Source organism: Bos grunniens, chromosome 22, assembly GCF_055505025.1.
Source record: "Bos grunniens cultivar Pamir isolate PY7600 chromosome 22, Bosgru_T2T1.0, whole genome shotgun sequence".
NCBI lineage: Eukaryota > Metazoa > Chordata > Mammalia > Artiodactyla > Bovidae > Bos > Bos grunniens.
The window spans coordinates 16,590,074-16,604,913 of record NC_141186.1 but is presented as its reverse complement, the minus strand read 5'-3'; the positions used below and the strand labels follow the sequence as shown (position 1 = coordinate 16,604,913).

At 42.6% G+C, this 14,840-nt stretch overlaps 1 protein-coding gene and 1 pseudogene across 8 annotated transcripts in view; one reads left to right on the top strand and one right to left on the bottom strand.

Annotated features, from left to right (window-relative positions):
* The window catches only part of LOC147348127 (zinc finger protein 445-like), a 76,129-nt gene that overhangs the window by 30,164 nt on the left and 31,125 nt on the right, over positions 1-14,840 (top strand). For 4 of the 7 annotated variants that reach the window (XM_086366324.1, XM_086366322.1, XM_086366318.1 and 1 more), the window contains exon 1: positions 602-738. The exons of 2 other annotated variants lie outside the window; for them this stretch is intronic. The gene's annotated coding sequence lies outside the window, so the exon portion shown is untranslated. Of the gene's footprint in view, positions 1-371; positions 739-14,840 lie in introns of those variants that run through there. One more of the 7 variants, XM_086366317.1, reaches the window with a different exon arrangement.
* LOC147348130 (elongation factor 1-alpha 1 pseudogene) lies at positions 9,554-10,871 on the bottom strand (annotated as a pseudogene). Its single transcript, XR_015151051.1, has one exon. The product of XR_015151051.1 is annotated as an elongation factor 1-alpha 1 pseudogene (transcript).

The window sequence follows — 14,840 nt, the reverse complement described above, 5'->3', positions numbered from 1 at the left end:
CCTCATTTCTACTGCCTTCTCAGGATAAAACCTCTTTTCATACTCTTCAGAGCTGTTCTCTATCTGCTAAATGGAATGCAGTTTGACTTATGAATTGCTGATTAAAGTCCAGAGATCTTTAAAATTTACTTAATTTCGTTAACAGGAGGAAACATTGGAAGCTGTGGTCAGGAAGTTTGTGTGCCTGTGGACTGGGAATGAGCAACTACTCCTGGTTGTGGTGGTGATGAGGAAAGGGACTGCTGTGAACTCCCTTCGGTTTTGATTCCTCTCCTTGAAGGGGGCACCAGAGAGTAATGAGTCCTTTACAGCTCCTCCTGGGCAACCTGGTCAACTAAATCTTGCTGGTCCCTGATTGGACCCCCGGTTTTGATCCCGTTCTTCCCTGGGGGGAGGGAGCCCTGGAGGGAAGCCCTGCACACACATTGGGAGTGGGGGTAGGAAAACAGGACAAACTGATGGAACTCTGTGGCACGAACAGAAGACAGGCGTCCGGTGCCTTGGGTGGGGGTGTGTGGGGCCAAGCCCCTTGGGCTTCGCTCAGAGGCCTGCCAACAAGGCACTGGGGCCTGGGAGAAACAGAGACGCTGGCCCTCCCAGCTTCCTAGAGAGACCGAGAGGCCTGGGGCGGTGACGCGCGTGCGCGATACGGGCCAGCGAAGAAGTCGGCGTGGGGGCGACTGGTGCGGGCCGGGGCGTGCGGTCAGGGGCCTGAGCGTTTCGCGGCCGCGCGAGTCGGTGAGTCGGGTGACTGCGCGGGTGTCGGGGGCTGCGGTGTGGGCGCGGGGTTCCCGGGTTGGGGGGCAGTGAGTGAGGCTCAGCCTGGAGGCTGCGACCCGAGGGGATCTGGCCTGGGAGCCTGACCCGCCGCGGTATCTGCCTGCTCTTCGTCGCCTGGGGCGCGAATTTGGAGCAGTGGTTTCGGTGTTTTATCACTTCTCCCAATTATGCAAACAAAGCGAACTGATTACAGGTAATTAGATGACTTGGGTGATTGTTAAGAAAAGTAGAAGTACCCGCAATTCGTTAATGTTTTTGTCTGGAGGCTTCTTGACCTTTTAAAATGTGTGCATAATTATGCAGACGCTTATACATATACAAATATATTTTTTAAAAAGTGGGGTTGAAATAACTCTCCAGCAGTAAAATACTGCTTTTTAAAAAATATATAGTCCACATATTTTATTTTTAATTGATTAAAAAAATTTGAGGTGTAATCCACAGAGAACATCATGTTGGTTTTAGGGGTACAACATGTTTCCATATTTGTATAGTGCTACTTTTAAAAAGCTTTTTTTTTTAGCATTATTGTGATAAAATACAGATGACATTTACCATATGTAATCATTGATCATTTAAGTCATTTTAAAGTGTAATTCAGTGGCATTAAGTACTTTCATCCTATTTTTGAAAACTATGATGTCGTCAACTTGTGGAATGCATTTGTTCATAAATTGGTTAAAATTGGAGCCAGCATTATGATACCACTGAGACATAATTTTGCAAGTATAATTAAAACATTTTTGTTTGCAGTTTATTTTCCATAGTACGCATTACATGATGATGTAAATGCTTAACAAGTGATATGTATTAGGTTGATTGTTTCTGGGTTCCAAATGAAAGAGTAATATATAAAATAGTTTTTAAACACAAGGTACAGCTGTAACCTAAAGCCACTCTTCTGTCTTCTCACTTACCTTGGCCTAAAAACTCAGAGAATGTTCACCTTCCTAAGTAAAAGTAGTGCCAGGAAAGAACCCCATTCTGTTTCAAGCTGTTTGCATTTCAAAACTGAAAACTCATGAATAGTAGGTGGGTTATTATGCACAGAAGTGTCAGAGAGCAGTTTGAGCTGTAATTTGATTTCAGGAATCTTTCCATTTATTATACCCGTGTGTGTAGTTGTGTGTGTTTTTGGGAGCTGATGAATGAGGCTACTTTACGTGTTCTTAAGATCGAGGAAAGACTAACAATTTTGGATGAGAAAAGCTAAAAAGATGGGAATGATAAACCGCTGTGTATACTTGTGAGGAAGGGAAACTGATAAAATCATGAAAAATAGAAACTGTGCCACTGTTAAGTTTTCGCTGGCTCCTAGTATCTCGAATTATTAATGCATGGGCAGTCTGATGTCACGCTCCTGAGCAGAAACACTGAAAGTGTGGTCAAATGTAGTGTTACTTTGTAGTCTTCAGTATTTTTAACACCTGAAAGGAGGTTCCTCTCGTGAGTCATCCTGTGCTTCCCAAGATTGAATTTTTGAGCTTACACTTTTCTTTCCCTGATCTTAGATCTCTTACCCTCCTTCAGGCCTTGTTTTATTTTACTGCATAGCACCTGATATTGTTTCTGTCTCATTGTCTATCTTCTCATAAGCTGCTCAAAGCAGTGTATTTTGTCTGCTTTATTGCCTACAGAGACCATAGTGTCTGGGATGTAATAGGTGCTTAGTAAATGTTTGTTGAATCAATGAAAGAGTGAGTTCAAATTTTAGATAACACTTGACACAAGTTAATCCTTAGTATCTAAGATAGAAAAAAAATTAAGAAAAAGAGAAACAACTCATCTTCAATTTAAAAACCTTTTCATTTTGGGTAATTGTAGACTCACAGAGGGTGTCCGAAGTCTATAGAGTTCCTTTATATCTTTACCTGGTTTGCCTAAAGGTAGAACCTTGCATAAGCATAGTGCAGTCACCGAACCTGAGACATTTGCAGTGGTCCAGTACTGGTAATTAAAGTTCTGGTTTATCGAGAGCTCCTCACTGTCTTGCTGACATTCTTTTTCTGTTCCAGGATCCAGTCTAGGATCTCTCATTCCATTTAATTGTCATGTCTTCTAGCTCCCCTTCAGTCTGTGACAGCTCCTCAGTTTTACATGTTTTTCACAATCTTGACAATTTTGAAATATTTTGTATTTGTAATTTTAGAGTAATCCTCTCATTTGGTTTTGTCAGATGTTCTCCTTCGACTGAGGATGATGTCGATACGTCTTTGAACTGGTGATACTACTCTTAAAAAATATTAATGAAGTATAATTGCTTTAAATGTGGTTCTAGTTTCTGGTGTACAGCAAAGTGAATCAGGTCCGTGTATACATATTTCCCCTTCCTCTTGAGCCTCCCTCCTACCCTTGTGCTCTACAGTAGCGTCCCACCAGCTATTTTACCCATGGAGTATATATATGTCAGTGCTCCCCTCTCAGTTCATCCTGTCCTCCCCTTCCCCTCCTGTGTCCACATGTTCATTCAGTGATACTACTCTTGACCCAGTATTTCTGCCAAGTATCAGCCCTGTAAAGTTACTGTCTGTCCTTTGTAATTAGCCATTATTTAGAGATAGACACCTTGAGACTGCATAGAAATATTCTTTCTTCTCAGCTTTCACCTAATTAGTGTTTCTTGGTGGATCTTGCCTGAGGCAGTTATTATTGTGCCGTCTTCTAGGTGCCTTTCATTTCCGTTCCTTCTGAATCTATGAACTGGCATTCTTTGTGAAAAGAGTTGTACCTTCTCTCCCATTTGTTTATTTACTTAATTATATCACTTACGTCAGTGTGTGATGTTGGGTATTTATTTTGGGGGTTTATTGAAGTGTGTTATTTATTTTGTGGTTTAAATTATTCTAACTTTGGCTATTGGGAGCTCTTTCAAATCAAAGCACCTGTTTCCCCTTACAAGTTCCCATCCTTTTTTTGTGTCTTTCTCTGACTTTTTAAGGCGCCCAAGATACATCTTGTATTTTCATTTCCCCCAACCCTGGAATCAACCATTTCTGCAAGGATTCCTGGTTTCATTTATTATAGAATGGTACTGAGAAACCAAATTTTGGGCACTAGGTTGAGCTGATTTCTTAGTTAGCAAATTGGTGTAAATATTATTTTAACACTGAAATGCTGAAATTAAAAAAAAAAAAAAAAAACCTTTATTTTTGTCTTTTCTGGCCATACCACGCTGTGTTGTATGTGGGGTTCCCTCATCAAGGATCAAACATCTGCCCCTTACATTGGAAGTGTGGGATCTTAACCACTGGATCACCAGGGGAGTCCTTGTTTTAGCATTTTAAATGTGTACCAGAAGCAGTCTTTCTTTAGTTTTTGATGGTTTTAGAAACTTGCTTGCTTATTATCAGTGTGTAAAATAAACCTTATGTACCCTCTCACTGGCAGGAAAACCATGAGAATAAGAGACTATGCAATGAGGATTTTAAGAGGAAATCAAAATGACTTCGTATTAAAACAAAATGACAGAAGAAAATGCCCCTGGAAAATGCTCATGTGATTGCTTGGGGTTTCCTGGGTTCTTTTCCAGGCCATTTTCACTTGGGAATGAAACTGAGTGAAGGGGTGAAGCTCTAGGGGAGAAGAGGCCTGATCCATCTCAGGTTCCTCCCCAGCTTGGGGGCTCACATCTTAAGTCAATGAATGAAGCTTTTCTTCTGTCCTCAAAAGCTGGTTGGGACCTGGGAGGAACCCTGAGGCATTAGGATACCTGAATTTAATTGGGCAGTTTCAGCTCACTGGCCTCCATCTTTACTTACTGTGCTGTGGGTCTTTCATTCAGACTTTGAAAGGCCCAGAAAGTCATTAGCTTTTATCCATGTTCATGGTTGCAGAGGCTGGGCTCAAAGGACTGTATTCTTTTGCCATATTCACAGCCAGTTGTCCTCATTTTTCTGCTGTTCCTTCTCATCGTCTCTTTACAAATACTTCACTGACCTCTTTGGACATTTCTACAGCAGCTGCTTCATAACAGGTCAGCTTGGAGGCTTATGTTTGGTGCTAATTTGACTGTACACCCTAGTTTTTAGAGATAGGTCAATTCTTTTTTTTTTTTTTTTAATTTATTTATTATTTTTTTATTTTTTAACTTTACAATATTGTATTAATTTTACCATATATCAACATGAATCTGCCACAGGTATATATGTGTTCCCCATCCTGAACCCTCCTCCCTCCTCCCTCCCCGTACCAGGTCAATTCTTTATATTTCCCACTGGGTGCATTTCTTCAGAATCTTTCTGTCTAGCCTCCAGTTCATTCTCTTGAGTCTCACTGCTAGATTTCTCTTCACCTGACCATTATTCTCTTCTCCAGTCTGTTCTGCACATTTGGCTGGGAAAGTCTCTGCCTCTTTATCTGACTCTCAGCTTCCTCCTGAACGGTTGTTGCTATTCCTGTTGGTGCTGCTGGGGCTCTGCAAGCCTGGAGCCTGCCCCTGACCCTCCGGAAGCACCTTTCCTCTTCAGTCTCCTCTTGTTGTGTCTTCAGGCCCCTTTTTGTAGGCCTGCAGTTCTGTACCTTAGCACTTCTCAGTTTGCCTCTGCTTTTGTTTTTTCTGTATATTTATTTTCTTTGTCCTGTCCCCTCCTTTCACTGCAAAGCTTCATCTCTCTGCTAGAGCTTTAGCCAGCTTCCTCTTCATGCGTGATCCCAAAGTAGTTCTTCATTTGACTGTCCATGTCCTTGTAGCAGCACCACCATTTCTTTTATCTGGATGATGGTGCTGGACAGAGGGAATATTGAATAATAGCCTCTGAACTGAGAACGAACTTTGAGACTGAAAAATGAAGCTGGCAACTCCTTGAAATGTAATTATGATGTTACTATAGGTACTTACATCAGGCAGTAGCTGTGGGTGCACAACCATCAAGAGGCATTTGAAGCTGAACTCATTGTGGCCAGAAGAGGCACGGGGGAATTTAAAGGGGCCAGGGTAAAGATAGAATCTGACTACTAAATGAGAAGCACATTTGCACAAGTGGAAACTGGGTTTCTCTTCCCCTCTGAGGTCTCATGAACATTATTCTTCATGGACCATTAACCATCTGGGACAGCACAATACATTCTCCCAGTTTTCATATCAGATGAAGGCAAGAATAAGAGCTGACAGGAAGTTATCTGGCTTGGGTGCATTCCTTATGAGTCGGGTTAAAGCTCAGAAAGGGAGCTGCTGCAGGTCTAAGATGGAGCTGACAAGATGAAGTCATTGTGGTCCAGCCACATAGATGGCATGCTTTCTTTGTCCCATTTCTGTCACTGGTCATCTATTTTGACAGTCCTAGAAATACTAGCTGAGTCTGTGTTTGGCTTTTGGCTGAAGTAATGATTTCTTTAAATTTTCTTAGCTTGGTGAGAGGTGGAGGGTACCACCCTTTCCGGCGAAGATGACCGTCGTCTGTGACTTGTGCACTGAGTAATGGGGCCACTTTACAACAGGTGCTAAGGCCTGCTGAGTGCCTCTGACTTCCATTGGAGGACAGAGGGAATGAAAAATGCCCATTGAACTGAGACGGTATCTTGAGACACCTAGGCAGGTGACTCCATGTAATCAATGGATCAGTGTATTAGAGAGTCGTCAACTCACATGGTGAGATCAGTTGGACACACTGGAAGCAGTTGCAGCTTCACTTTGTGCTGCTGAGGGGCCACTGGGACAGTTTTGTAGTTAACCTAGGGTGTGGGAGCATGTGCTTGGAAACAGGAAGTGCATTGCTAAATTAGGTTTTATGAATGGCTAACTAGTCTCGGAGGCAACAGAAGTACGTCAGTGAAGGTCTTCATCATTGTTTGGAGACTAACAGAGCATTGCAGCCGCCTAGAACTAACAATCCAAAAAAAAAGTGTCTGTTAACTTCAAAGCCCTTGATGACAGAAAAGTGACTTACCTTGTAGTACAGTCATAGGTAGGGTCAGTGGAGGGACGGGAGGAATTGAATGGGCCCGTGATGGTGTCAGTTATGCTAATAGCCATGCATACTTCTTTTCTTCTGATTTTTATATTCCTTTTCATTAATGGTTTATCACAAGATATTGAATATAGTTCTTTGTGCTATACACTGGGACCTTGTTTATCCCTTCTAAATGTAATGGTTTGCGTCTGCCAACCCCAAACTCCTGTCCATCCCTCTCCCTCTCTCCTTCCCCCTTAGCAACCCCAAGTGGTCTTTTTTCTGTGTCTATGAGTCAGTTTCTGTTTTGTAGGTAGACTCATTTGTGTCCTACTTTATTTTATTGTTTATTTTTGACTGTTCTGGGTCTTTGTGGCAGTACGGGCTTCTCTCTAGTGGCGGAGGGTGTTTGGGCTTTCGTTGGAGTGGCTTCTCTTGTGGAGCACAGGCTTGAGGACTCGAGATCTTCAGTACTTGTGGCTCCCAGGCTCTAGAGCACAGGCTCAGTAGTTCTGGTATTCAAGCTTAGTTGTTCTTCGGCATGTGGAATCTTCCAGACAGGGAATCAAACCTGTGTTCCCTGCATTGGCAGGCGGCTTCTTTACCACTGAGCCACCTGGGAAGTCCACTGGGTCATACTTTAGATTCCGCATACAAGTGATTCCGTGTGGCATTTGTCTTGGTGTGTCTGACTTAGTTCACTTAGTATGATCACGTCTAGTTGTATCCATGTTGCTGCAAATGGCATTCATTCATTGCTTTTTTATGGCTGAGTATTGTGTATATGTACCTCATCTTCTTTATCCATTCATCTGTCGATGGACATTTAGGTTGTTTGCATGTTTCGGCTATTATGAGCAGTGCTGCTTTGGACATAGGGGTACATCATGAATAGCTCTTTATAGGCTTTTTTTGGCTTTGTTTAGTTTTAACATGCTCTCTCTTGTTTTCTTTTGCATGTTGTGGTTTTGGGCAGCATTTTACTCTCTTTTGTTCTGTGCCTCAGTTGTCAATTTTTATCTGACATGTTCTCAGTTCAGCTTGCCTTCTTTGGTTTGGTTGTTGACTGAGTGGCTTAACTAGAACTAGGGTCAACTAGGTTTCTTTTTCCTTTTACAGTTGCTTGAGATCCACTTACAAGTTCCCTTCAAGGATGTGCAGCCTCTTCTGCTTAGTGGCCACCTTTCAGTCCAGGGTGCTAATACTCAGTTGCTTTCTTTCTTTTTTCGCTGCTCTCCTTGTGAGAGCTTAGTTTCCTGACCAGGGATTGAACCTGGGCCCAGCAGTGAAAACACTGAGTCCTAACCACTGGACCGCCAGGGAATTCCAGTTGCTTTGTTTTTTAAACAGAATTATTGATCACCTTGCTGATTATAGAAATAATGTTGAACGGTTTAGGAAATATAGAAAAATAGGAAGGGAAAACCCTCTAGTTATACTTGCCAGAGTAGATAACTGTGGAAAACACTTTGGTGGCCAAGGCTTGGGAACTTTTTTGTGTATAAGCAAGTGTGTTTTATTTTTAAGACATAAAAGAGTTCATAACTATAATTTCAAAAACTTAATTTATTTGGGGAAATTGGGAAAAGACAAAAAATATAAAGAAGAAACTAACTGGCAGGCAGTGCACAGAAGTAAACCTCTTCTTAGATTTTGGGATATTTGCATTCATTATTTTTGATGTACATTTTAGTAAAGAGACCTTGTATATAAATTTAAAAAATCAAATCACTGCAAATAAAGGCTCCTTTAACTGTTATTCCCAACCTCTCCACCTCCACTGTCAGTAAGTTTTTGTACATGCTTTTTTGGCCATTTAAAAATCTTTCAAGTGCTTATATGTACATCATACCTAGACATCAATTCAGTTCAGTCGCTCAGTCGTGTCCGACTTTTTGTGACCCCATGAATCGCAGCACGCCAGGCCTCCCTGTCTATCACCAACTCCCGGAGTTCACTCAAAATCACGTCCATTGCGTCAGTGATGCCATCCAGCCATCTCATCCTCTGTCGTCCCCTTCTCCTCCTCCCCCTAATCCCTCCCAGCATCAGAGTCTTTTCCAGTGAGTCAACTCTTTGCATCAAGTGGCCAAAGTGTTGGAGTTTCAGCTTTAGCATCAGTCCTTCTGGTGAACACCCAGGACTGATCTCCTTTAGGATGGACTGGTTGGATCTTCTTGCAGTCCAAGGGACTCTCAAGAGTCTTCTCCAACACCACAGTTCAAAAACATCAGTTCTTCGGCACTCAGCTTTCTTCACATTCTAGCTCTCACATCCATACATGACCACTGGAAAAACCATAGCCTTGACTGGACGGACCTTTGTTGGCAAAGTAATGTCTCTGCTTTTTAATATGCTGTCTAGGTTAGTCATAACTTTCCTTCCAAGGAGTAAGAGTCTTTTAAGTTCATGGCTGCAGTCACCATCTGCAGTGATTTTGGAGCCCCCAAAAATAAAGTCTGCCACTGTTTCCACTGTTTCCCCATCTATTTCCCATAAAGTGATGGGACCATATGCAATGATGTTAGTTTTCTGAATGTTGAGCTTTAAGCCAACTTTTTCACTCTCCTCTTTCACTTTCATCAAGAGGCTCTTTAGTTCCTCTTCATTTTCTACCACGAGGGTGGTGTCATCTTCATATCTGAGGTTACTGATATTTCTCCCGGCAATCTTGATTCCAGCTTGTGCTTCTTCCAGCCCAGCGTTTCTCATGATGTACTCTGCATATAAGTAAAATAAGCAGGATGACAATATACAGCCTTGACATACTCCTTTTCCTATTTGGAACCAGTCTGTTGTTCCATGTCCAGTTCTAACTGTTGCTTCCTGACCTGCATATAGGTTTCTCAAGAGGCAGGTCAGGTGGTCTGGTATTCCCATCTCTCTTTTTTTTTTTCTCATTAAACTTTTTTTAATGGGTCTCAAATTCTGTGACAGATTTTTGGTCAAGTTGTTTTCATTAAAAAGTACTGATTTTAAAAACTAATAACTTAAACTGCCACACACAAAACCTATGGTCCACAAAAACATTCTCCTTTCCTTCTGAAGGTTTTACGATGCATTGTTATCATTAACCAGTCTTTTACTATTAAACTTAAATGGCCAATTGAGACAAACAGTTCTGAGACCGTTCTTCCACCACTGATTAAGACTGGGGTGGCAGGTATTGGGGATAATATTCATTTAGCCTTCTGAGCTTTCTGGGCAGACTTGGTGACCTTGCCAGCTCCAGCTGCCTTCTTGTCCACTGCTTTGATGACACCCACAGCGACTGTCTGTCTCATGTCACGCACAGCAAAACGGCCCAGGGGAGGATAATCAGAGAAGCTCTCGACACACATGGGCTTGCCAGGAACCATATCAACGATGGCAGCGTCACCAGATTTCAAGAATTTAGGGCCATCTTCCAGCTTTTTCCCAGAACGACGATCAATCTTCTCCTTTAGCTCAGCAAACTTGCAAGCAATGTGAGCTGTGTGACAATCCAGCACAGGTGCATATCCAGCACTGATTTGGCCTGGATGGTTCAAAATAATCACCTGAGCTTTGAAGCCAGCAGCTTCCATGGGTGGATCATTTTTGCTGTCACCAGCCACATTGCCATGACGGACATCTTTGACAGACACGTTCTTGACATTAAAGCCCACATTGTCCCCAGGTAGGGCTTCACTCAGTGCTTCATGGTGCATTTCTACAGACTTCACTTCAGTTGTTACATTGACTGGAGCAAAGGTGACCACCATGCCAGGTTTGAGAACACCAGTCTCCACACGACCCACAGGGACAGTACCAATACCACCAATTTTATAGACATCCTGGAGAGGCAAACGCAAGGGTTTGTCAGTTGGGCGAGTTGGTGGCAGAATGCAATCCAGAGCTTCAAGCAGGGTGGTTCCACTGGCATTGCCGTCCTTACGGGTGACTTTCCATCCCTTGAACCATGGCATATTAGCACTTGGTTCTAGCATGTTGTCACCATTCCAGCCAGAAATTGGCACAAATGCTACCGTGTCGGGGTTGTAGCCAATTTTCTTAATGTAGGTGCTGACTTCCTTAACAATTTCTTCGTATCTCTTCTGGCTATAGGGTGGCTCAGTGGAATCCATTTTGTTAACGCCAACAATTAGTTGTTTCACACCCAGGGTGTAAGCCAGAAGGGCATGCTCACGGGTCTGCCCGTTCTTGGAGATACTGGCTTCAAATTCCCATCTCTTTCAGAATTTTCCACAGTTTATTCTGATCCACACTGTCAAGGGCTTTGGCATAGTCAATAAAGCAGAAATAGATGTTTTTCTGGAACTCTCTTGCTTTTTCCATGATCCAGCAGATGTTGGCAATTTGATCTCTGGAAATCTGGAAGTCACGGTTCACGTATTGCTGAAGCCTGGCTTGGAGAATTTTGAGCATTACTTTACTAGCATGTGAGATGAGTGCAATTGTGCGGTAGTTTGAGCATTCTTTTGCATTGCCTTTCTTCGGGATTGGGATGAAAACTGACCTTTTCCAGTCCTGTGGCCACTGCTGAGTTTTCCAAATGTGCTGGCATATTGAGTGCAGCACTTTCACAGCATCATCTTTCAGGATTTGGAATAGCTCAACTGGAATTCCATCATCTCCACTAGCTTTGTTCATAGTGATGCTTTCTAAGGCCCACTTGACTTCACATTCCAGGATGTCTGGCTCTAGGTGAGTGATCACACCATCGTGATTATCTGGGTCGTGAAGCTCTTTTTTGTACAGTTCTCCTGTGTATTCTTTCCACCTCTTCTTAATATCTTCTGCTTCTGTTAGATCCATACCATTTCTGTCCTTTATCAAGCCCATCTTTGCATGAAATGTTCCCTTGGTATCTCTAATTTTGTTGAAGAGATCTCTAGTCTTTCCCATTCTGCTGTTTTCCTCAATTTCTATGCATTGACCACTGAGGAAGGCTTATCTTATCTCTTATCTTATCTCTTCTTGCTATTCTTTGGAACTCTGCATTCAGATGCTTAAATCTTTCCTTTTCTCCTTTGCTTTTCACTTCTCTTTTTTTCACAGCTATTTGTAAGGCCTCAGCAGACCGCCATTTTGCATTTCTTTTCCATGGGGATCGTCTTGATCCCTGTTTCCTGTACAATGTCACGAACCTCCGTCCATAGTTCTTTAGGCAACTGTCTATCAGATCTAGTCCCTTAAATCTATTTCTCACTTCCACTGTATAATCATAAGGGATTTGATTTAGGTCATACCTGAATGGTCTAGTGGTTTTCCCTACTTTCTTCAATTTAAGTCTGAATTTGGCAATAAGGAGTTCATGGTCTGAGCCACAGTCAGCTCCCGGTCTTGTTTTTGCTGACTGTATAGAGCTTCTCCATCTTTGGCTGCAAAGAACATAATCAATCTGATTTCGGTGTTGACCATCTGGTGATGTCCACGTGTAGACTCTTCTCTTGTGTTGTTGGAAGAGGGTGTTTGCTATGACCAGTGCATTCTCTTGGCAAAACTCTACTAGCCTTTGCCCTGCCTCATCCTGTACTCCAAGGCCAAATTTGCCTGTTACTCCAGGTGTTTCTTGACTTCCTACTTTTGCATTCCAGTCCCCTATAATGAAAAGAATATCTTTTTTGGGTGTTAGTTCCAAAAGATCTTATAGTTCTTCATAGAACCATTCAACTTCAGCTTCTTCAGTGTTACTGGTTGGGGCATAGGCTTGGATTACCGTGATATTGAATTGTTTGCCTTAGAAACGAACAGAGATCATTCTTTCATTTTTGAGATTGCATCCAAGTACTGCATTTCGGACTCTCTTGTTGGATATGATGGCTACTCCATTTCTTCTAAGGGATTCCTGCCCACAGTAGTAGATATAATGGTCATCTGAGTTAAATTCACCCATTCCAGTCCATTTTAGTTCTCTGATTCCTAGAATGTTGACGTTCACTCTTGCCATCTCCTGTTTGACCACTTCCGGTTTGCCTTGATTCATGGACCTGACATTCCAGGTTCTTCTGCAATATTGCTCTTTACAGCATCAGACCTTGCTTCTATCACTGGCCACATCCACAACTGGGTATTGCCTTTGCTTTGGCTTCATCTCTTCATTCTTTCTGGAGTTATTTCTCCACTGATCTCCAGTAGCATATTGGATACCTACTGACCCGGGGAGTTCATTTTTCAGTATCCTATCATTTTGCCTTTTCATACTGTTCATAGGGTTCTCAAGGCAAGAATACTGAAGTGGTGTGCCTTTCCCTTCTCCAGTGGACCACATTCTGTCAGACCTTTCCACCATGACCCGCCCTTCCTGGGTGGCCCCACATGGCATGGCTTAGTTTCATTGAGTTAGACAAGGCTGTGATCTGTGTGATCAGATTGTTTAGTTTTCTGTGATTATGGTTTCAGTGTGTCTGCCCTCTGATGCCCTCTCGCAACACCTACCGTCCTACTTGGGTTTCTCTTACCTTGGACGTGGGGTATCTCTTCAGGGCTGCTCCAGCAAAGCGCAGCCGCTGCTCCTTACCTTGGACGAGGGTTATACCCTCACGGCCACCCCTCCTGATCGTGAACGTGGAGTAGCTCCTTTCGGCCCTCCTGCGCCCACTCCTTGGACGTGGGGTTGCTCCTCCCGGCTGCTGCCCCTGACCTAGGCATACTTATATGTAAATAGAATTTAAGGTTTTTTCCTCCAGCTACGTCTAGGGTGTTGTTTTTAACTTAGTTTATGTTTTCTATGTTTGTCGGGAAAAACAGCAAATTGAGGTGCAACTTCTCTCTTGCATAGCACTGTAATACTAGCCTCTGGCTGAGGACATATTCTTGCAAAGAAATTGAATCCTCACAGCCTCTGCTGTACTTCCAGCCTTTTGAGGGACTGTCTTTCCTGGTTTGGTGTTTATACCTCTCTTTTCTTCTTAAGTGCATGTGTCAGTGGCCCCCCATGCTCACCCCGCTTTCTGTATTTCAGAAGAGGGATCAAGGTCCTACTCTATTATGAAGTGAAGTGAAGTGAAAGTCGCTCAGTCATGTACAACTCTTTGTGACCCCCATGGACTGTCCATGGAATTCTCCAGGTCAGAATACTAGAGTGGGGAGCCTTTCCCTTCTCCAGGGGATCTTCCCAACCCAGGGATCGAACCCAGGTCTCCCATATTGCAGGCAGAATCTTTACCAGCTGAGCCACAAGGGGAGCCCAAGAATACTTGAGTGGGTAGCCTATCCTTTATCTAGGGCATCTTCCTGATCCAGGAACTGAACTGGGGTCTCCCGCATTGCAGGCGGATAATTTACCAGCTGAGCTATCAGGGAAGCGCATGTTTTCTTCTCTTGCTTTAAGTAAACTGTGTCACTAGAGCCTACTGTGTGTTTTGTCTGTTCGCAGCAACTTAAAATTATGCTCTGGTCTCTTCTGTGGTTGGCACTTATCTGCTTTTTAACCTTAGCTGCACAGCCTGACCACCCAGTCAACAGTGAAACAATTGTATTATTGCTTAAGGGTCTAGTACAGTCTTTTAAATTATTGTATGGTGTTTCAGTCTGTAAATTGCTGCACTTTTATTTAGTTGTATTGATGGACAAATAGGTCATTTCCAATATTATGTTATTACAGAGAGTACTCTAGTATGCAAATGCCTGAATACCTGTACAGTGCTTTTCCAGGGAGCTTCCTAGAAGTGACTTTTCAGGGGCATAAGTAACATGACATTTTAGGTCTACTGCGTACTTTCAAACTACCTTTCGTGGTGGCATTTTACCTTTTCACGTCTTTCCATTGGTTTGTGCTTTTGTTCTTTTTTCTTTTTTTTGAGCAAGGGTGTTAAAATACAGAGATCTAGTCATATGTCACCTATTTCCTTTGATTTTTAATAAGTCCTTGGTTACCCTAGGATTCTTATTACTTTTTTATATTTGTTTTTGAAGTTAAGTCTTTAGTTAGAATTTTGTTTTTGTGTGTGAATCCCCTGTGAATACTGAAGGACAGTTGTATCTGTCTATTTAGGAATGGAGTTGCCAGTATTAATAGTAACTGGATGTTTAGCTTAATGATGAGACTATTTTCCAGTGTAGTTGCACAGTTTACATTCCCACCAGCAGTGTATGAGTGTTCCAGTATCTGTCTTCACGTCCCTACCAGCATATATTGTTTTCTGACGTTTTGATTCTAGCCATCCTAGTGGATGTGAAGTGGTGTTT